Source organism: Catharus ustulatus, chromosome 9 (genome assembly GCF_009819885.2).
Source record: "Catharus ustulatus isolate bCatUst1 chromosome 9, bCatUst1.pri.v2, whole genome shotgun sequence".
Lineage (NCBI taxonomy): Eukaryota > Metazoa > Chordata > Aves > Passeriformes > Turdidae > Catharus > Catharus ustulatus.
The window spans coordinates 32,293,364-32,315,386 of NC_046229.1; the positions used below are offsets into that span (position 1 = coordinate 32,293,364).

Consider the following 22,023-nt stretch of genomic DNA (forward strand, 5'->3'; position numbering starts at 1 on the left):
TAGGAGGGAACAGGATGAGTTCTGCCATGGTGGGCTTATGCACCCTGCTGCAATTTCCAGGCTGAGTTAGCAAACAAAGGAACCTCCTTCTTCCAAATGTTAGGTTGTTTTGTGTTTGGCAGAACTGGTGTAGTCCAGTTTCCTACAGATTCATCCCTGATATCTGGCAGAGGGTAGACCCCCTCACTGAAGAGGCTTGTAGGATCTCACTGCACCAGGTTTAGCTCTTGGACCTTTATCCCTCTGTTGAGTTTAAAACAAACCAGTGAGTTCATCACTTCCTGAGGTTGTAGAAGGTAAGAGACAGGACCAGGGGAGAGAAAGATCCAGTGAGTTTAATCGTGTCAGCCTCGATTCTTTGGGGGAAAAAAAATTTAAAACTGCCCTTTTGACCAGGAAGAGTTAAACCAGGATGAAATCTAGCGAGGATTTGACCCTCCACCACTGTGACAGAGGTGATTCTGCACAGAAGCAGCACAGCTGGGACACCCAGTAAGATTTCCTTTCTCCTTCCCACCCTAAAACATGTTCTGCAGCGTGGTTTCTAAAGTTCTGAGAGTTGAGGGTGTGTGGCATACTCCTTCCAGAGCAGACATCTGCATAAATTGCCATAATAATACTGTAAAGCAGTAGGAAAAGCAGTTTTTCCCTCCTACGTGCTCTCTGTCCCTGCTCATTCCCAATGCTCCTGATAATATAAAATGTACATATTCTCCCAGCTTATCATTTAGTGGCCACAATCCAATAAACTCCTCAAGGTTTTCCCCTCCTACTCTCCCCCTAGCCCCCTTCTTGCTGCCAGCCTCCCAGACAGACACCCCCATCCCTCACTTGAGCCTGAGCTCTTTCCCTGAGCAGGAAACTCGCACAAGCAGACATGGGGGGAAAGGGGGATCAAGCTGCCTGGAGAAGCAGGAGAGGAGCTGGCACATTGTAAGGGAAGGATGTGGCTGCTAAGCTTCTGCCAAAAGTGGAGTATAAAAAAAGCTGCTGCACAATCCTGGGACGATGTTGATGCAGGAGCGGCGCAAGACAGCAGCAACTGGTTCTCATAAAGTGAGGACTGGTTGTATCTGCAAGTATGATCAGGCCATCCTGACAGCAAGGTCTGGAAGGACTGGCTAGTGTGGTTTCTGAAATTCACATGGCAGCAGAAGACAAAATCCATTCTCCAGCCTTTATTCATGGGGTTCAGGACAACATAAACAATAATAAAGAGCAGGGATAACTAAAATAGGAAGGCTGGTTTTGCGGGTATGACAGGAGCAAAAATAGACATATTTTATAAATAAAGATGTCCTGGAAATCAGAGACTCCCATGTTTCATGCTCACCAGTTCAGCTGTTCTGGCTGGGGGTCTTCTCCACCAGTAGTGCTCAGGGCATTTGTGAAGGCATAAATGAGCAGTAATATAAGCACATGCATGAAATTCCCTTTGTGTAAACCAGCCCTATAAGTTGATCTACTTGTGTATGTCATTTTAACCCACAGACACTAGTTAAATTAGGGCTGGGGGTTTGCTCAGAATAGGTTAAATCCAAGTATTTGAAGAGAGCTGCATGTATATCTTCATTAAGCCCAAGACTGCTTTATGTGTTGTAGAAGAAATCAAAGTGCACCAGTGTGACTTGAGAAAAGAAAGCTTTTGAGCTGACCTTCTTCCAGGAGAATGAATTCATGCCTTCAAAAGTGAGCAAGTCTCACTTCAGTGATCTGATCTCAAGAAGAAAAAAGGCAATAAGAAGATGAGAAGAGACATAGAAGAGGGCAGTAAGGACACTGGAAGTGATGGGATAGATACCATATGAGGAAGAAAGACTAGAAAAAAAAAGGAGACTGTAGTTTGGAAGAACAAAACCTTGGGGTAAATAAAGACAGAGAAGTCTGAAGAGGTCAAGAGCCTGGTATGGACCTGGAATTCTTTTTCCCTTTTCTTCACAACACAAGAACATGGAGAGAAATGTTCAGGAGCCAGCTCTGAAGCAGACAAAAGGAAGTACTTTTTCACACAACACATAATTACATTGTGGAACTTATTGCCACAGGATGTCATGGAGGCCAAAAGTATAAATGAATGAGAAAAAAAACCAAAAGGGATTACACAAATTCGTGCAACCTCCGGTTTAGGAAGTCCCTCAACTGCTGATTACCAGGAGCTGGGAGGAAATGCCAGAGGAAGGATCCCTGTATACTCTCCCTCTTCTGATATCCCTTCCTAAGCATCTGCAGCTGGCCACAACCAGGCCCTAGTTGTTGCCCAAGGTGGATGTTTATTCTGAGCCAGTCTGAGAATGTTTATATTCTCCTGGGAACTCCCTTATGGGCGGAGCCTTAGGGACCAGAGGTATCTCCTGGAGAGATACAGGACTGATTTTGTTACCTTCAGCCCAATGTGGTCATAGCAAAGTCTGTCGTGGCTGCTCTTTGCTGATTTAGGCTGGTGTAATTGAGGCCAGATTGAGCCCTGGAACCTTCAGAGAGACTCTTCCACTTTCCCTGCCCCTGGGATTAAGCACTGAAATCTCTGTGCTAAAACCCTCTCTGAATGGGGATGGCAGATAATGCACAAACTGATTAATAAAAACCCCAAGCACTGGAGAAAGTTAAATATTAAAGAGCCAAGACCCAGTTTTAACTGCTGCTGCCGTCCCTCCTTCATCTCGTGCCAACTGCCTCCAGGATACATGTGCTGACTCTGAATTTCTACCTCACAAAAGCGGCCACAGCATGGGCTTTAAAACTCAGCCCCTTAATACCAGGATAGGAAGCAGAAAAACAGAACAAAAGCAGCAAGGGACTCCTCTGGTTCCCACTCTGACCATGCTCTATCCATCCCTGGAGCATCACAGGGCATGGCACCCTTACCCCAGTGAGTTATTTTGCCCCTTTGACTTCCCAACATTAGTTGGTCTTAAATATTTTGCTGCCCGCTTTGCCCTGCTGTAACTAAACTATAATTTTCACTAGCAGAGAGGAGGGATTTGGGAGAAACATCTGGTCTCATTTCATCAGGATAACAGCTCTGTCTCTATTTATACACACGCCGGGATCTCAGCTGTTTTTTTCCTGACAGTCCCTTTCAAGCTGCCATGTCCTGCTCTGTTGGGGCAGGCACCGGGTCGAGGCACTGCTGCCATATGAAACAGGAATCAGGCCCAAAAATTTGGGCTTGTGAGAGCTTGTCCCCTCCACACTTGGGGCTTGCTGCCTGCTGGGCTGGTGCCTTGATGGATGGTCACTCCTGTCCTTGTATCCTGCTGGGGAGACAACAGGGAAAACCCACCTGACTAGACAGCTTGTTGGAACTGGATGATCTTTAAGGTCCTTTCTGATCCAAACTATCCTATGACTGGAAAATAATTTTCTTGGTAATCCCAGAGATTTTGCTGCTCAGGGATCAGGCCTGCAATGAGTCAACCTTATTGGTCTGAGTACACCAACCTCAATAGTTGGAATTTTCCTCTGAAATGGCAGTGTAGACTTTGGAGGAAAGACCAGCTGGCTCTGGCTTTTCTCTAAGGTGTTAGCAAATAAACTGTGACCCTACAGAGACACGGGAAGGTCAGAGACTCTACTTGGGAAGGCAGCGCATCCTGCTTAATTCACCACAGTGAAAAATCCACTCTGCTGCCTTCCCTCCAGTGCTCACAAGACATCACATCTCATCCAGCATGTTTAAAAAAACCCTCAAGTCAAATGGCCAAGTACCTGGAAAATTACCACATAGCACGTTCAGCAGTGCAAGTCACTGTCTAAAAGGAACGCTCATACCCTGAATGATGATGGGGTGTGGGTTGGCATTAATCATCTCAAGCAAGTATATCCCACTGCCCTGCTTTTCCCTCAAACAGGCTGTGCCTCTGCTCCCATCCCAATCTACTTATAGCCCCACATGCCCCCGACACACAGCTTTTTCAGCATCACTCCTCCTCCTCTTTTCAGCAGCTCTGGACTGTTGATTAATTATTTTCTTACACTCAGCTGCTAAAGGAGGAACCATTCAGAGACACGGGGTTTTTGTAACCCAAGTGAGACCAGCGTTTTCAGATGCTGCTATTGATTGTACTAAGGTTGCAAACTCCCTGGAGCAGGGTTGAATTTCACCCTGCATTTATACCCTCTGATGTGATCCTGCTCCTTCAATATACTCCTTCAAAACACTATTCTCAGCTGTGACTGAGGTTGAGTAGATCAATATTTGTTTACTGAGCTTGGGTCTAATTTTCATATGCACTGGGTAGTGCAAGTCCATGCAAAAGCAGCAGAAAGGGCCACTCCTGCCTATTGCATGACTCAGACTGATATGTGGACCCTGCCTGAAACAGCAGCCTTTTGGAGCAACTTGAGGCAGGAAATATGACTCAGTCATGGGAGAACATCATCCAAATATAAACCCTGGTGATGCTGTGGACAGTTTGGGCTGGGGGGTGATCAGCTGAGCCCTTGTGTGCTCTTCCATGACTTTTCTGGCTGAGAAACATTTTTCTTCCTCATTTGAGTCACTCCTTTTGTGGTACATCAAGTATTTTTGCAAAATGTGTCAAAAGTGCACCAAACCAGCCAATTTCTATCTAATTGCTGAGAAACATTTTCTCAACCTAAGCAAAACTATTCAGAGGAGACTAAAGGAGCAGCGTGAGATAACAGCACCTTATCCTTCCAACAGGATGTTCTTAAGGTGAAATGTGCCTTCATCCCAAGCCCTTTATAAAAAGCAAATGTGAAGGCATATGCTGTACTAAATGTAATTTTTCCCCCTCATGAGATTTGGGGAGGAGGGAAATGAAGAAAGGCTTATTCTGGAATAGAAAGGTCTGATTTTGGATCTTTTCTTTGGAAAGAAAGCTCAAGGAATGTCTGGATGTGGCCATTCAGGGTACCTGAATTCTGATTAAAGGCTCTCACAAGTCAGCACAGGACCCTTGTTAAAGAAGGTGGAGGTTTCTGTCTGGCTGCCAGGGCTGCTCAAATCCTCTTCCATGACAACATATCCCCTCACCTTGCAGGTCAGGAATATCCAGACATAAAAAATCCTTCAGCCTGTCAGAAGCAGTCAGCTGGCTTGAAAACCCAAATGATATTTTTTTTTTAATTTCTCCTTTTAATAGTAGCTGCCTGTCTGTTGCTTCCCTGACTTTAAAACAAAAAACACAGCCTCCAGCAACCTTCAGAACCGATCTGTAAAACTCTCCAACTGACTCTAACGGGCAAAGGCAAGACTGTGACAAACCTGCCAGCTTTCTCTTCATGGGCTGGATCATCTTCAGGCAGCCCAGGACTGGCATTTAAAAATGTAGCCTTTGAACAGGTCCTTTTTTTGTGATAAAGCTGGTCTCCAGGACACTGGGGAGGTGACAGCAACAGATGCTGTGATGAGTCAGTGCAGAAAAGGTCGTGGGATGGACATAGGGTCAGTGAAAGGCTGCAGTTACTGGACTAATTTAGCCAAAGAGATTTGGGGTTCGTCTTTGAGCAAGAAATCAGGCCAGCAAGGAAGGAATGAATTATTTGTCTCTATTTTTCTTGTCAGGCTCCCGGTTAGATGACTTGGCTTGAACTTTGAGCAAAGAGTAATCACTAGATTTATTTACATCTCTAGAATCATGGGCTTCTTTATCTGGGATGCCTGTATTGGAAAGGTAACCGACTTCCCTCTGCTGTATTTTTGTTCTCCCTTGCCCAAACAGATGGATTCCCTTCCTTCACTATTGTAGGCAGAGGCAGATGCAAATAAATAGGCACTTGTGCTCTGTTGTGTGGTTACCTAGAGAGGCCATTGTTTGCAAACAAAGGCTGTATCAGGACACAAATAACCTTGTTTGGTGTAGCCTGGCGATGGCACTTCATTACAAATACAGCCTTGGGGTTCTCTCCATGCTGCACTTCCACATTTACCATGGGATCATTCACCAGACAGGAGTGATCAGGAGCACTGTGAGATGCTGACACTTCAGAAAAAAGGAGGTGCAAACTCCTCCTCTCCCATCCCAATCCTATTATTTCTTGAGATGTTTGAATAAATGAAGGAAAACCACTGCTCTAGAGCTTGTAACAGCTCATACACAGATAAATACAACATCCAGCCTTTTCCCCTATCCTGTGAGCAGACCCTGACAGTTGATACACATTCCCTTGCACCACAAACAGGAGCTTCTCATGGTTTTACAGGGGATGCATGCCAGTTTGGGAAATTTCCTCATGGACACCACACAAAAGTACTTGACTAGAGCCGCCAGCACTTGAAGCCAAGTCCAGCCCTGCGTTCCACTAGGAGAGCACCTGCAAAGATGCTGGGTTGGAGATGCATCTCTGCTGCTCACCTGTGAACCTCCTGGGAGCAGAGTTTATCCCATGGGCCATGGTGGGTCCTGGTCCAGGAGCAGGCATCACGGTGACATGGATGAGATACTCAGTCCCTGGTAAAAACACAGAGATCATTAAAACTTTCTGCTGATGCTTGTGGCTGTTCAGGCTGCATTTAAAATAAGATGTAGGAATCCCAGAACTGGGCTGCACAAACGAAAACTGAGTCTCAGTGCAGTGGAAAATGGCTGTGTGGTGCTGGTCACAGCAGCCCTTCAGCCCTAAGAGTGCAATCAAGATGTAGGATTGTGAGGAGGAGATTCGGGACAGTAGTACAGAGGCAGGCTGAAAATTACAGAAACATCTTGGGCCCTTGAGAAGAAGCACCTGAACAGCTAAACCTCCACTGAACACAAGGATTTAAGCACATGACAACAGCCACAATCAGAGCAGTCATGTAGTTTTGTGTTTCTGAGCAGTGTTCTCTTTTGAGGAGGTCTGGGCTCCCTTGGTTACCATGTGAGCCTCAGGTCTCACTCCTCAGGCCTTTGTTTTTCCTGCCAGGGTCTCTGCAAGGATTTTGATACTCTCAAGCAGCAAATCTCTCCAGGAGGTACCTGCTGCTCATGCTGTGCCTACAGAGCATTTGGGGCATCAGCTATTCCACCCAAGTCAAAAGTGTCCCAGGAAAAAAATACAGCCATTGTTTTTGAGGAATAAAGGCAATTTGGAGCACAGGTGTGCTATCCATACAGAAGGGGAGAGAGTTCTGAAGGTGTTGAGTGGACTGGAGCAACACTCAGCTACTGCAGCACAGGAAGAAGACCAGCAGCATAGGATGGTACTCTTTTTACAGTCCCTATTTTTCCCTTAATTACAAGCTTAAGTGATGGCTAATAAAGATGATCCAAAACAAATAAATTGAACTGCTGCTGTAATTAAGTGGCTTTTGCTGCATGCAGTGAGCCAGACCCATCTGTGTCATAGCTCAGCAGAAGCCAGGAGGGTTCTGCAAGGGATTAATTTCAATTGCATTTGAACTGCTTCAAAGGTGGAGCTGACCATCCTGTTACCTACACTGCTAGCCAAGAAACACTGGACTGTCCCCCACACAGTGATCCTGGGCAGGGGCACGCTCATTCACAGATATTCAAGTTGGTTGCATCTGCCTTCACAAAAGGTACATTCAGGTGAGACCTCCCTTGCTTATGGTAGGGAAGCTGGAAGCTGGTGGGAAGCAGCATTTGTTCTTCTGGGCAGAAAATACCACAGCAATGACATTTTGTGGCTGCGCCTCTGGTTTTTAATCAGGGCTGTACAGCAGAGACAAGAAGCAATTACTGCTGGCCCTATGCTTATTTGATGGATGAAATGAGCTGACAGACTCCCTGTGGCAAAGTGCAGCAAAAGGCTTTTCAAGCTGTCCACTTCAGCTCACAGGTAAGGGCTGATGCCTGGCAAGGGCAGATGTGAAGGACAGTATACACACAGAGAGCCCACGCTGTGACTGCCCTGGAGATGTACAGCTTGAATTCCAGGAACCTGAGCTCACAAACCACAGCTAATGTTCCAACAAGCCTCCACTGTCCAGGTGTGCAGTGCCTAGTCCTCTCTACAGGTACAGTCCAAAATGTTTAGGGCTTCCTGTGCATGAGTGCAGATTTTTGCCTGAGAAATACTGAGCATCTGGGAACTGCATCAGGTATTTCTCCTCCCATCTCTGTATTTTCTATGGGAGTGTAGTCTCAGCATTCTATGACCTCAGCTGATATTCTAAATTCCGCTTACTCCAGAGAATAGCCAGTTCATGGTCCTTTAGCAGGATTTCAATCCAAGTTGTGCATGATGGCTAGTAACAACCTGGTGTATCTAAAAATGGTACCAGCACTCAACTTGAGCCTGCTCCCCTTCTCCTTCACGTCACCACAAGGCACCAGGGCTAGTGGTCATGATCCAAGTAAGAGAGGCACTCTCCCTAAGCTACTAAAATACCACCTGTTTGAGCTAATTTTGGAAGGAAAAAAGGGAGACACAGAAAATCTCACACCCATTCAGTTGGGGTGCATCCTGCACTGTGGCACATCTGCTGGAGCGCTGATCAGGGCACAGATCCTGTCTCTCAGTCCCATTGCTGTTACTTTGCTCTTTAGAGCTCTTGCGGGATTTTATGAGAGGAATTCACCTCTCTTCCTGATCCTGAGTGCCAGACAAAAGGGTGCTCATATGCAAACGTGCTGCTTCACTGGCAGATAAAGATGCACAGGTGCTTCCAACTGGGAACTGCCTCCAGAACAATCAGCCAGCTCATTTTAGCCCACAGCTGGCATGGCATGGACTGGACGGCCACGTTGGCACAGCCACACCTACCCCAGCCCTGGGTCTCTGTCAGGTAGCTGCTGTGTGGAGCAGTAATTACTGGGTGTGCTCTGGACTTCCTCTTAGGGTCAGAGCTCTAACAAATAGCCAGACTGACTTCTCCACCCCCGAATTTTTTGTCTCATCACCCCTCCCCCACACGCATTCCCATCCACCTTCTGGACAGAGTTATTATGAGATGTTTCAGCCCAAGAAGAACATTATTTTCTCTGAAAATAGTTTTCTCCAAAAATCATGCGCAAGTGACAACACAGCTTTGGAGTGTGAGATCCCCGAGGGGAAGGGACAAAGTTGTGGTTAAACTATGGGGTGGAGAATCAGCAAATCAGGGTTCTCATCTCCTGGCTTTGCGAGCTCTGACTCAACCCATGGCCCCTGAATGTTTAGTTCCCCCATTGGGAAAACTGGTGTGATGACACACTGATGGCAGTGCACAGCGCTTTTTTACTGCTGGGAACCACCACAGACTTCTGCAAAGGCACATTCTCTCACAAAAAAAAAAAAAAAGAAAAAAAATAGAAAAAAAAATTAAAAAAAAATTTTTAAAAATCAAGCCTTTGGAAGCCAAATACTCCCATGCAAAGTTCTCATGTGGTGTGGTTCACTGAAGCTGCAAAGATCTACTTAGATACTCTAAATATTTACCCAGCATTTTTATATTTACCCAATATCGAAAGCACCAGCCAGAACTCAATGCCCAGTTCCCTGGGGATGCACAGCTGTGCCCTGGAATGCTGTGCTGGGAGGACTGTGAAGAGCTGCAGTAACCCTGTTGCCTCTCAAGTCCCCCCAAGTTGGACAAGTTATACTTTCTTTTTCCCCTCATCTTCTTTTCACTGTCATTCATCTCTCCCCTTCAGCACCCTCTGGTCCCCCAGGTGTGCCTGCAGCTCAGCCCCACAGCAGGGCTTTCTTTTGCTTTCCCCCAAGCCCAGCACTAAAGATCTTTGCTCCCATACCACCATTTGGAGCACTGCAAAGATACTCCTCAGCTTAAATTGTAAGAGCTTTATGAAACACTGCCCTGGCAAGAGGGTGGTAGAGCCTTCCCTTCTGCAGGCTCTGGTGTTCATCCTGGGACAAATCTGCTGAAGAGGAGATTCTCAAGGCTACCAAACTGGCAAAGCTTCTGGCCACGTGGGATGTCCCATGCCCTCCTCTGCAGCCCCACAAAGCACAGTGATCATTGCAAAGGCTTGTATGGCACTTACTGGGGCAGCGAGAATAATCTAATACCCTTGTACTGGGGAAGGAAATCAAGTCATGTTTCTCAAGGGACCTTGTACCTGCCCTGCCTGTCTTTGCTGTTCCCCTCTTTCAGCTCAAATCATCTCCCTCTCCAGAACCCCTTTCACTTTAGATCTCTCCCTTGTCACTTCTACAAACACTGATGGGGTAGTGGCCACCAGCTTCACACACCAGAGAAAGCCCTGCTCTGGGAATCTGATTGTGCCTCCCTCTTCAAACCCTCTGCCCTGTCCATTTGCCCTGAAAACCTCCTTAACATGAGAACCTGCTTATTTTTTACAGGATTTGGGAAACACCTGACAGCATAAGCTCTGTTTTCAAATCATCCCCTTTAAATGCTGCATTAGTAAGAAAAAGTTACCTCTCTTCACTGATACATCTCCAGGCTCTTTACCAAGAAGAAGCAAGTCTTTGACTCCCTTTAAGAAGTGTGGACACTGAATTTACACAGGTGACTCAGCCAAGATCTTCTGGAGGAGAAGCAGCAGCAGTGCTGGAAGATGATGTAAGCCCCATCTCAGTAAACCTTCCTAAGAACAAGACATAAACAAAAGTTACGTGCATGTTATAGAAGGTGTACAAGAGGAAGAAAAGAGGAAGGTTAAATCCAGGATGCAAGGCAGTGTGATGTTCAGATGTCCCTCCTCTCCCACATGTCACTTCCAGTGTCTGCCAGCCCATCCCAACCTACATCCCCACCACAGTGGAGTGTTCAGGATCTACTTGCCTTGTCCTTGAAAAAGCAGAGCTTTAAAAAAGTTTCTAATTTTTCCTAAATATTTCCACTGGGGAAAGGGGATGTCAAGCTTAAAATCCAAAGACCTCGTATACCTGCACCCAGGAGCTAAAATCCTCACAAGTTTCCTGCAATGATCAAAGACTAAAAGAAAAAAAAAAAAAAAAAAACCAACATCCAAAACTGTCCTAACACTGGTGCTCCTCAATGCTTGCTGCCCATTTCCCACCACCTGCCATGAGACAGCACCCACTGTATGAGGAAGACCATGCAGAAAATCTGCTGGGCCTTGTGTACCTGCACTCAGGATCTAAAATCCATGGAAGTCTCCTGTAATGATCCACCCAGCCTTTCTATGCATGGGTAATGCTTACATGGTCTGTCTCGCACCAAGCTCTTCACGCTGAGCTGTCTCCTTTGGTTTTCCAGTCCAGGTGTCTCTTGTGCCTTGATCACAGTCCTGAAGTCCAAAGGGATGAAAATGTCTCCTCTGCTCTGCAAAACCACACCGATATTCCCGAAGAAAGGAAATCCCTATCCAGTGAAGCAGAGCTGTTGCTGGGCTGTTGCTGCCATCTTCTGCCCACTTGGAATTTTGCTGCTCACGACTTCCCCAGTCTTTGGCCCATGTCAAGGAAAAGGAGGTGAGGCAAATGCAGGGATACAAGAGTTTAGAACGAGCTTGTGTTCCCTCATTAGTCTGTGTGGGTGGAGATCCAGGTGCATGCCACGGAGGTTGCCCCCTTCCAGCCTTGGCACCGTGGTTGTGGATGAGGGATGTGGAGCTCTGCTGATGGAGAAGGCACAGGCTCTGCCTGAGGAGTCACGTTCAGGAGATGAAGGGGGTAAATACACTCAGTTAACACAATTACTAGTTACTAGACTGGACTGTTACTAGACACAGCATGAGCTGTTCACAGTCCTTCCTGAAAACACAGGAAAATCAAATATTTAATTCAGAGTGAACAGCAGGACTTCGTGATTTCTCTCCTGACACCCATCCAATAAAGATTTTTTTGGCAGAGAAGCAGAGTAAGTGGTGTGACTGGCACTAAGGCTGTGGTGGCAGAGCATGTTGTTGAACAGAAGGTGAGGCTACAGAGCCATTGTTTTCCAAAACTGCAAAGACTTTTGTCTGTTTGTTCAGGCCTTTGGTTCTGCCTGAACCGCTGCCTTGCAACCCTCAGATTACTTTTGTCCCCCTTCCCCTCTCAGTTTTGGCAGAGTGTGACGCTTGGGGCAAGTTTTTCCTAACAGTGGGCTGTTAAAAGTTGTAAAAAAACCTACTAAAACAAATTTTTTCAAATACCAAGCCCCACCATGGGTTCAGCTCAACAGACCTTTGTTTGGGATTACTCACGTCACAGGTCTTTAAGTAGGTGCTGTAGCAGATCCGTGGAGGTGTAGTGTGAGGACACGGTGCAATTGCCAATCACCTGTGGCACAATCTCACTGGTTATTGGCCACAGGACATGGATTTAACCAGTATAAACAGCAGCAGCTGCTCAGCATGCACATGAAGCATAACCCTACACCTGAGTAATTCAGCTGTCAAAATTTTGTCATAAAACCTGGCATCTTGTCTCTTTGGCATCTATCTATATAAGCAGAGGTGATCATTTCAAGTTTGCACCTTGATTTTCCCTCCCTCTAAGCAGGGAAAAGTATGTGAGTCTCACAAAGGTGAGGATTGCACAGCATCCAGTGAGCAATTCAGTCAGCAGCCCTGACCTGTTGAGTTTCAACAGCCTGAAGGTGTCAGGGGCTGCAGGAAAGGCAACTCTTACAAACTAAACCCACATAGATGCAGTGCAAACTTCAGAACTGTTCAACACAAACTTTATACCTGAAATTTGAACATTCTGGTGAACCTGTCCAGGGCTGAAACACCACAGCCCATGTGCAGTGGTGAGTTAATTCCCTGTTCCCCTCAATGGGCAGCATCCTGAGCTGGCCTTATCACAAAGCTGTCTCACCAAAGAGAAGCTCAGTGTTCCTTGATGGGCTCCAGGGCAGCAGCTCTGGCTGTGAGCAGCAGTGTCTGTGCCACTCAGCCTTCACCAGGGAGCTGTAGTGGGGGTGTCCAATTCCTGCAATTTTCAGGAGCAGCCACCAGCTGAAATGTCAAGTTCTCCACTCCTCTGAAAGATGGGAACATCCCTAGACAAAGCTATTGAAACGAAACAATGTCCTGAGGTTCATACAGAGAGACAGCAGCAAAGGATGGGACAGGCTGCAGGAATCATTTCTATACCTTGATCCATGCCACCCTCCTCCTCCACAGCAGAGGCAATTACATGGGCTGTGTGAATGGTACAGGAATGACATTTTCAATACAGCCTGGAGTTAATGCACTCCTGCTTGTAAAGTCAGAATCAAACACAGGTCCTTGCTTAACAGAATGTTTCACTTCACTACATCAAAGCAGAGGGGAGGGGTTGGGGCTCATTTCTGTAGAGGTCTGCCTTGGATGGCAGTACCCAGCACACATCCCTGATGGCAGGGGGGTTCCCATGGCCTGGAAACACTGCACCTTTCAGAAATCAATGACATGTTTTTTTCCACTATGCTGTATAAACATTGAAATATATACAGAGAAAGTTGGTCACACCCCAGCTTCCCACTTGCTTGAAAAAACCTCATGTGTCTAGCCTAAGATTCTCTGCATCTCTGAGCAGAGCAGCTTTTGCACAGGGTGGTGGGTGCTCCTTCAGTCTCAGGTGATAGTAGCAGTGAGAATGACCTCAAAAGCGAGCTAGCTCTGAAGGGCAGCATAAGCCACAGCATGAACTGCAGCTGGAACAAAGAGGAGGTAAAATGCTCACAAGCAGCAGAACAATGGACACAACCATCAAGGCCATTAGTGGGAACAGAATGACAGAAAGGGTTGGGAGGCACCTTAAAGCTCATCTCATTTCAACCCACTGCTACGGGCAGGGACACCTTTCACTCTCTCAAGTTGCTCTAGCCCCATCCAGCCCGGCCTTGAACACTCCCAGAGATGGAGCATCCGCAGTTTCCCGGGCAACCTGTTCCGGGGTCTCACCATCCTCACAGTAAAGGATTTTTTTCCCATTATCCCGTCTAAGCATCTTCAAGGAAGCTCTGGAAAGTTGCACTGAAGTAAAAGGCCACCTCAGCCTGTAGGCTATGTGTAGTAATTATGTCGAGATGGACAGGACTAGCACCAACACCAGTCTTTTATTAAAAACTTTGCATGCCTTCTGGCAACTCTGAATCCTTTCCTCACAGGCAGCTCCACACAACACTGACTCCTCTCTGCGAGTTTCCTTCTTTCTTCTTCAAGACTGGCTGAACCCCAAGCTGTCCCTTACCCGGACACCTAGCCCCATCTGTTCCTCACACAGCATCTTCTGACCTTATTCACGCCTTACACAACCACATATCCGTTCCTGCTCACAGCACAGCCAGCAGACTCCATCTCGAACTGCAGCAGACTCTGGTTCTCAAGTTCCAGCTATAACTTACTCTCAACCAGCTAACCCACTCTTTTATAACACCCATCCTCATTGGACAGGCAAGGCTGTTTCCACTCCTCGATTATCAGTACAGCTGTAATTCATTCATTAGGAAAGATTGCCTTCTGCACTATCCTTACAAATTATTCTCCTACAGTTATGCCTCAAGACTACATACAAGACCTCCAGTGGATCTTCTTTCCTCACACCCTTTGCAAGTTCATGTGGGATTGTGAGAGTGGGTTTTGCAAGAAGAAAAATCCTCCTCTTCCCCCCAATCTGTTGCTTCTGAAGAACTTTTTGTGGCATGGGAGCATTCCAAGTCCCTGCCAGGAAGATGGTTTTATTTTCAGTTTTTCCTTTATCTTTTCCATTCCCCATGTTGGAGCACTCTCCAGACTAGAAGGGGTAAGCATGGGGAAGACTCCTCAGAATTGTTCTAGCAAATATCCTTTTTCTTTTTTGCAGAAACGAAGCTTTGTGAGCAGTTAGACCCCTGGCACAGGAACTCCAAAGTCCTGGTTCTCTATGAAACAAAAACATTCAATCAAGAAATCCCATTTTCCCCTCATCCTTTAAATCTTCTTTCATTGTGTTGGAGCCAGGGAGTCATTAACTCCTGGTTGGGTACTGCAAGGCCAGAATTGTGATGTGCTTAGTGGCAATGTCATAAAAATCCACTCATTCCCATACCAAAGGGCTTGTGTTCTGAAAGAATAATGTGTTGGGATGTGCTTTAGAAGTGGATTAGTGGATCCTGATGCTCCTTCATTTTCATTTTCCCCCTGGAGCATGTTTGAAGGTGTTTAAGTAATTTTTTTAACTTATTCAATGGTATTTTAATCCTTAGGTAATGACTCAGCTCCACAGAAATATTTACATAGCCACCATCCAGCACACTCAAGGACGTGGAGCAGAGGAATAGCCAGGAGCTGGCCTGGTCCTGCATTATTTCAACCTCTGCAGTGGATCCCAGGAGTGGAAAGCCCAGACTCAGATGCAGACTTCTTCACATGCCTTATGCCACCCTTTCCTTCCCAGCCTCATGGCCATCACCATAAATACCTCTGACTGAATTTTCAGTTAAATGAAGCTTTCAACCACCTGCTCCAGCACAAGGCTGGAAAGGTGTAAGTTGGCTTTCACACTACTTATCCAACCCCATCAGAAGGCTGGGGCCACTTCCCCCCCCCCTCCCCTCCCCGACAACAGCCTCATTCTGTGTCTGGGCTGCAGTGGGTGGTTAAGGGAGCAGAACATCGTAGCTCACCTCCAGTTGCTTCTTACAGTTTAAGCTGTACAAAGAGCAGCTGATGCTAATCAGGGTCCCACTGGCGCCCATTTATGAGCTGCTGCCATAGAGGTGGGGGGAAGCACAGGGTGCCCAGAGCAGCTGTGGCTGCCCCATCCCTGGAAGTGTCCAAGGCCAGGTTGGACAGGGCTTGGAGCACCCTGGGATAGTGGAAGTTGTCCCTGTCCATGGCAGAGGGGTAGAACAAGATGAGCCTCAAGGGCCCTTCCAAGCCAAAGCGCTCTGTGATTCTGTATCAGAGCAGTGCCTCACCAGCAGTGCACCTGTCAGCAGCTGCACAGAAAGGTTTGGGCTGAAATGAGGACCAAAATCAGAAAGATTTCAGAGTCCAGGTTTCTGTGTTTTGAACAGGGAATGAAGTCCATCCAGCCACCAGCAGAGACCAGCAAGGAAGCGACACAGCTCTCCTGCCTGTATAGCCTGCCACATTCCCAGGCATTTTTGCCTGGAGAGAATGTGCTCGTGACCCTGCATCAGCCCAGCTTGGTCCCAGGAGGGGCCATTACAGACACTGTTACCTTTGTAAGAGCCACTGCAAACAAAGAGACCCTGAGATGCCACTAACGAGCTGGCTGTTGCTCTTTGAAGCTTAACGAGAGAAACTTGAGCTACAGGGTTGTGGTGTCACAACAGTCAAACCATTTCATCTGTCAATGCTTCAATTTGTCTGTGCTGTGCCCTGCTGTTTCAGCATCACAGCAGCTCTGGCTTCTCAAGCTGCTTCAGCACTGCCTGTGCTGCAATACCCCTCCTGGCTTCCTTTTTCCGGTTCCAGTCCTGCTTGGCAGTGCCTTAGACCCTGGAGGAAGTTCTTTAATTCCCATCCATCCTTTAAAAGCTTTGCAAATTCATCACATCATGCACAGCTTCTCATTGCAGAAGAAAAGAAGTGGGTGTTTAGCTTATTTCACTGGTAATAGCAGAAAATGGCCTATTGCAGCAAAAAATTTGTCCAAATAAGCTGTGAGCCATAGCCTTCCTGCAGATAAAATCCAGCTCATTTTAGTGCCCTGGAAGCACTCTACAGGTATCCACTATTGAAGCATCATTGTACTTCAGATAAATGTGCTGCTTAAAGATAGCTGTCAGCACAGGCTGCTGAATAATGCCTTCATTTTGTACACTCAGATTGTTCCCCTAGTTATTGACAGCACCTAAAGTTGGTAGTCTGACAGTAGAAAAATAGTCAGCATAATGGTGGAAGAGCAGGACCCCGACCCTGTGGCACCCACTGAGCTTCCAGCAGTGTTTAAGGGCTTTAATATGTTACACCCAAGTCACTGCATTCATTAATTGTCAGTCATCACCCTTCCATCAGTTTGCTCTGTTGGAGTCGTGTCTTTGCTGTGCTCAGGTCACACCACTGGAGGTTCCACATTTTAATTATATACTCTACATACAGAAATCCTAAATAAGTGGATTTTAAACCTACCTAATAGCATATATTCTTATATAGTATTAAAGTAACAACAAGTATTTATCACTGAATGCTGTTTCCCTGTGCCATGTTTTCTTTTGTTCGTGCTTTACTCACATAAATGAATCTTTGAGCCTTGAGAGACTACTACATGTTATAACCGTACCTCTTCAAGGACAGAGAAGCCTTTTTAAGGCTCCCATTCCTCTTTCACACATATTTATTTAAATTAAAGTTATAAGCACCTTTATTGGCTCATAACTCTCAATTATTTTTCAGGTTTTAGCCCCTTCTTCTTAATCTGATATATAACTTCAATAATAATTTCATTTCAGCTCCTTCTTCATCAGCCAACCCTACAGCACAGCAGCCTTTAGCTGCTCTACCTCTCCATAAGCCTCTGGTGCATCCCCACCCATGGGCTGTGGCTCTAAATTAGCTCAGCCTGGGGGCTTTTCTCTTTTCTAAACCTTGAGTAGAAACACTAATCTCTAGCTCAGCTCAGCACAGGCAGCTTGGCCTTAGACCCTGCTGCTGGGGGCCTGGCCAAGCATGTTTGTTTCCCTGGACCCAATTACAGCCTCAGGACTGACTTACCACTTGGACTTAAGACCAGTTTCATCCCTACAGAGATGCCTGAGGCCTGGATTCTCAGGGGGTCCTCAGTACTCTGTCCTCCAGCTCCAAGAGGAGGTAAAACATAGGCTATCTATTTTACATTCTAATGTCAGCAATTTATCATGATTTGTTGCTCTTGCTGAATCTTTTCCACTGTCCAGGTGGTTCCTGGGTAGCATCTTTCCTGGAGCAGTGCTCTTTGTCCCAGTGCTTTTTCCACTGTGAGCAGCAAGGGCTATGGTAGAACTGGGTGGCTCTTGGGGGGGCTCCGTGGGATCTGATGCTCCTCTTCCCCCACATCTGGATGGCAGGAGGCACTCTTGGGATCTGTTCCCCATTTGAGCTCCTGCAGCTGAGCCCTGGCACTCCACGTGAAAGCTCCCGAGTGCTGTGAGAAGGCTGTACCCCCCCAGGCTTCCTTCACCACCATCAGGGGTGCAGTCAGCTATGGGGTGCAGTGCTGGGTGTCTGTTCTTGCCTTCTGAGCAATTTGTTATTGCCTCCTCCTGAACAGCTGCTCCCCAGCCTCACGATGGGGTCACTGAGTAATTTGGGAAAGCAGTGTGCATTGTTGGCCAGAGTGTTTCACACCCCTGCTTGGTAGAGTTAAGTGAGGGGTGAAAAATTGTGGCTACCCACAGGGTATTGCCTTTTTCAACAACTATGAAGGATTTCTTTAGTTCCTCAAAATGTCTGGAGTTTTAGTACTTACAATCAGCAAAAATTGGAGTGGAATATCAACGGTGCACAGCTTTAAGAAACTCATTTTCTTTTTCCTTTCAAACTGACAATAGGATTTTAAGAAAAACTCTGAATAATGGATATACTTTTGAATAATGGATGTTTCACAGCCAAAGTCCCTTGACTTTTCTTTCTGTGCCTGAATGAGAAGCCTTTTAATTGCACAACACGTGGCGAGAAGGTACAAAACGCTTTGTGTCTTGTGCTGCTGATTAACTGATGCATATACTCCCATTAAACATTCAGAGAGGGCTAAGTGTATCCCAGCCCAAAGCTGTGTGGTATGCACATTGGGTTTTTATTAGCTAAGACTCTGGCATGAGATGTTTTGTGATTTTCCTTGTCTCTGTCATGGCTGCTCATAATTTTCCTCTTTTGTGTATGTGTGTACTTTGGATCTTTTCTGTTTCTGGGGAGGAATTCTTCCACCTGGAGAGCTTGTAGCCTGTGCTCTGGGCTCACGCAATGGGCTGAGGTCACCTTGGGAAGTGAAGAAGACTCCTGAGCAGAGACTGTGGAATAAACTCTGTTTTCCAAAATAGCAGTAGGGGTTTTTGATAGGTTTTTTTTTAGCTGTGTTGCTTTGTTTGTTTTTTTTTGTTATTTGGTGGGGGGGTGTGTGGTTGATTTTTGTGGGGGGTTTTTTGTTGTTGCTTTTTTTTTTTTTTTTTTTTTGCAAGGGTTTTCTTGAGAAATGGTGAAAGAGGTGCCTGTGCCAGGCTGGATTGTCTGTCATGGTGGGATGGAGAAGCTGCAGTGCTTGGAGCAATTTGAGCCCCCTGGAAATTACAAGTATGGGATGCAGGCAGGGGAATTAGCAGGAACAGCAGTGGCCTGGGTCTTTGTTGCTCTCATTCCATCATGTTGCTGTCTGTCCCTGGAGCTGGCTCTTCTCCAAGTTAATTCAGCTTTCATGAAAGTTTAACTCTGCTGCAGAAGGGAAAAGACAAGTCACTGTGCCCCTGAAAAATGTAAAGGGTGGTTTGGGGTCAAGTTCTTTTTTGTCCTCAGTTTCCCCAGTTCTTGGTGCAGTGCCCAGCACTTTGAATGAGCCCAGATGGGCTCAGCAGAGTGAAACCCTGCTGTGTTAGTACTTCTCTAACTCCTGTCTCCACAAGCAAGCCCCAACAAACCTCAAAACTTAAAACAAGAAGCTATGACCTCATCAGCTCTCCAGTTTTCTTTCCAAGCCCAAATTCAGGCTGAGGACCGAGCCTCAATGAGTAAGTGCTGCTGGCACCTGGCTCTGTCCTTTTCCCAGCCCTCTCTGTTCTGGCTGTGAGGGGACTGCAGCTCAGCTTATTGAGCAAGATCCTCTGAGTTGGGACTATTTTAACTCTTGGGATTGCCCCACAGAAGACCTACAGAGGCAGCCTGGGGTGGCACAGAGGGTCCTGTGGGCTCCCCACTATCAGGATCTTCTCTGTCACTGAGAGGTTTTTGTCATCCTTGCCTCTACAAGCCATTGGAAGCTGCCAGCTGGGTTTCTGGCTTTAAGCAGAGCTTGTTCTCTCTCGATTTTGCAGCTTCTCGCCTTAGAGTACAACTGCAATTTAGCTTTATTTCACAAAATTTGACATGACTTGAGACGGTGATTTACTGGCCTTGGAGGATATGGTGTATGTAACTGTGGAGGGCGTAAGTGGCTTTTCATGGCAGAGGAGTCATAAATTGAGATGAAAAAAAATGAGGGAAACAGTTACTGTCCAACTTTACAAGGCAGCAGTAGGAACAGGACACAGCCAAGCGATCTGTAACTGTCACAGGTCTTTATTGCCCCTGATTACCTGTAATAAAGCTCCTCGATGGCTCCAACGGGCAGGCAACCAGCGTTCAGGTGTCTGAGAAGACACAAGATGGCAATGTTTTCCAAAGGACACCCTGCAACTTCTCACGGCTAAAGATTTCCAGCTGATCAGCTTTCCCTGCTCGGGCACTTGATGGAGACCTTGGGGAAGGCTCTGTGTCTGGTCACTCCCTCCATGGCCACCAGGAAAGGAGCCTGGGGGTGGTGGGGTGATGTGGAAGTCTCTGAGGGCAGGGCTGGTGTCTTGGCATCGTGTTTCAATCCAGAGCTCGGCATCCCTGCCCTGCTTCTTCATGGCACACAGGGAGGTGTTGTGGCAGCAGTTGTGGCCGCTGGGGTTTCTTCTTTTGACATCTGCATCCTCCCTCTTTGCCTTCTGTGCCTTCCACACCTTCCAACAGACCCAGATCCAGAGGGACATTTTTGAGCAAGAAGATTTTAGACAAGGAATAACAACCTTCTCTACGTTATTTTTTCAAAAATTATTATTCTTGTTGGGGTTTTTTTTGGTGTGGTTGTTTGTTGATTTTTTTTTTTTTTTTTTACTTAGCACCACAAGAATAGCTGCAGGATTTGTCCCACTTAAAAATTAATTTTCCATGGTTGAGCAGGGGGTGGTGTGGGGCAGGTGGAAGAATTACCTCTGCTTTGGTTTTTTTTGTATTTGCCTGACAAATATTTCTGCTTCCCTTGGTTTTATATGTTAATTTTCAGCTTAAAGGTTGTAAGGCATTGCAATGTGGCAGGGGAAGGTGTGGTGTGACAGTCTCCAGCCTGCTTGTGCTCGTTTTATCCGCAAATGGCTGCATTTGCAATGTGTAATGATCTCTGTAAGGCAGTTAGAAGCGAGATAAACATCAATTTTATGGCTGGGAAAACATAAGGGGTGTTGCACAGGAAAACGAGAGGACCTGAATACTGAAAACTCTCTGGCGTCCTCACTGCTGTTGGGTTTAGTTCTTGTCCTTCCATGGGTCCCTGTGTATCCCAATCCCTTCCCGTGGTAGTGAGATGCTGCAGAGCCAGCTGTGATGGGATGCAGGAGCTGCACAGCCTCTCGTTTGGGGGTGGGGGAAGCAGGTGGCCAGGACTTCATATTCACAGGTAAGAGTTAAGGAGGGCTGACTGAAATGGGAATGAGCTAAGGACAAGATCAGGAAGTTTTTCGGGATTTGTTTGGTAGTAGGAGCTCATGCAGAATGCTGAGGTCACGGTTCTGCTGCATCCAGACCAGGGATGTGTTTTGGCTTTCACAAATAACAGCTTTTTGCAGCTCTGTTTCTTCACCAGATACAGTGCAGGGTATAAAATGCTTTTTCTAATATGCTCTGGATGCAATATGCCTTTGGAATGCAATTAATATTCTTGCCCAAGTCTCCAAAAATTAATAGGCGTGTCTGGAAGCCGCTGGCTGTGTGGGTGCAGGGGGGTGGTGGGGATGGGCAGCTTAGTCCATCCAAGCTGGAAACAGCCTCATGTGGGGAAGGAAGGTGCAAAACCATCAGTGGCAACTCGAGCTCACAGCGTGGCTGCAGGAGGACATGGAGTGAGGCTGTGATGGCCAGGTCACACCCACAGGATGGTGCTGATGCAGTGGCTTGCAGGTGGGAGCAGACCCCATCTCAGCTGCTTTAGGAGACGCCACCTTCCTCTCACCAGGATGCCCATGGCCTGGGAAGCTCCAAATGCCACCCCCTAGCTGAAACAGGGGCTCTCACAGCTCCTTCCCTTTGAGCCTGGGAGGGGTGATCAAGCTAATTATTAATTAGCTGCCGTTGTGACTGATTGGGGATGAGGGCTCTCTTCATGTGGTGCAGGTGCTCAGCCTGTCTGGGAACCTGAGTCCTGGGTGGGTTTTGTTTTCTGACTCTGTGGGACATGAAATAGGCTGTCAAATGTCTCAAAAACTGGCAGCATGTTCAGGGCTGGTGTTTTTGCTGTGTAGAATATTTAAGATGAGTTTTCATGTTTTGTGTAGCTCATTTG

At 46.7% G+C, this 22,023-nt stretch overlaps 1 protein-coding gene across 1 annotated transcript in view; it reads left to right on the forward strand.

Moving 5' to 3' along the window:
• Positions 1-22,023, forward strand: part of SEC16B (SEC16 homolog B, endoplasmic reticulum export factor) — an 89,486-nt gene that overhangs the window by 1,411 nt on the left and 66,052 nt on the right. The window contains exon 3 of the mRNA XM_033068079.1: positions 11,093-11,307. The gene's annotated coding sequence lies outside the window, so the exon portion shown is untranslated. The remainder of the gene's footprint in view (positions 1-11,092; positions 11,308-22,023) is intronic.